Source organism: Pteropus alecto, unplaced genomic scaffold (genome assembly GCF_000325575.1).
Source record: "Pteropus alecto unplaced genomic scaffold, ASM32557v1 scaffold195, whole genome shotgun sequence".
In the NCBI taxonomy this organism is placed as follows: Eukaryota; Metazoa; Chordata; class Mammalia; order Chiroptera; family Pteropodidae; genus Pteropus; species Pteropus alecto.
In genome coordinates this window covers 9,158,143-9,159,532 of record NW_006438073.1, presented here as the reverse complement: position 1 = coordinate 9,159,532, position 1,390 = coordinate 9,158,143, and the positions used below count along the sequence as shown (strand labels likewise).

At 55.1% G+C, this 1,390-nt stretch overlaps 1 pseudogene; it reads left to right on the top strand.

Annotated features, from left to right (window-relative positions):
- Window positions 1-665: 665 nt before the first annotated feature.
- LOC112482332 lies at window positions 666-784 on the top strand (annotated as a pseudogene).
- The last annotated feature ends 606 nt before the right edge of the window (window positions 785-1,390 follow it).

Here is a 1,390-nt window from a genome sequence, read left to right as displayed (position 1 = left end):
TCGGCGCCCTCACCCCTCGTGGTTCGGGGGTAAACTGTGTCTCACGGTTAAGTAAAACAAAGCCCCAGACGTGAACCCTTCGAGCTCATTTACTGCGGAGCACAACCCCCGCTGGCCGAGGAAGGGCTCGCTTCCACGGGGCGGGCCAGGGCAAGCCGAAGGCCGGAGGGCATGGCAAGCAGGGGAGGGCACGTCCCCGAGGGCAGAGTGGGGGCTGGGCAGTGGAGGGACGGAAGGCTTGACACACACGCACATGCGCACACATGCACACTCACACACGCACATATATGTGCACACACATGCACGTGTGCACAGGCACACATGCGCACACATACACATGCACACGCGCATGCTCACATGCACACGCGCACGCACACACACACACGGGGACATCTGGGCTCGGGAGGCTGTGGTGACACGTCACAGGGCATCGAGCCGGGCTGGCGGGGCGCGTGCAGCTCAGGTGTGGCCGGCGTCTGAAGCTAATTCTGCGTCTGCCCGGCCGCCAGCACACCTGAGCACACCAGCTTTAAGTGACTTGTTCCATGCTGCTCTGGAAGTGATTTTAACGTCAGAAACATTTAAAAATCCATGTTCTTTACAAACAATCTACGAACATGTTCATTTTCTTAAAGGGTGAACCTCTTCTTAAAGAAGTGAATTTGGTCTCTGGCCATGCCACTCTGAATGTGGCTAATCCCATCTGATCTCGGGAGCTAAGCAGGGTCGGGCCTGGTCAGTACTTGGATGGGAGACCACATAGGAAGACCAGGTGCTGTAGGTGTAAAAAATAAAAGAAAAAGAAAAAAAGAAGTGAATTTTGTTGGAGGAGTATAATTAACCTCCACGGGTTTCTCACACATGTCATTTCAAAAATCATCGAGTGAAGGCCGGTCTTGTTTTATTTATGCAACTACCCTTTCTGCACCCCTGTCGCAGCTCAGGACTATTTTGAGGCAAAACCTAGTCATCACGTCACTTAAAGCAGACATGTCCCCTCCCCCTTCGCAAGGCTGGAAGGTGGGCGGCCGCAGCGGCTCCTCTGGTGGGCGAATGAAGCTGATGGGGTCGGGGGGCTTGCTGCCGAAGTCCCTGCACGCCTCCTTCCATGTCCCACAGATGTCCCCACCTCACACGGAGCTCCTGCCTCCCGAGCGCAAAGCTGGCCCTTTGCCCACGTCCCTGTCCTTTGTCCTGTGTCCCTGTCCCTCTCCCGTGTCCCTGGCCTTTGTCCTGCATCCCTGGAGGACACCCTGCTCTGACCATGTCCACCGCACTAGCCCAGCTCCCTGGCGGACTTGCTGAGAATTCGAAAGTCCCTTCTGTGCCAGGTTATAAATTCTCAAAATTTGCACGCATCTATAGGAAATTCACCTAAGTTGAACAGAAT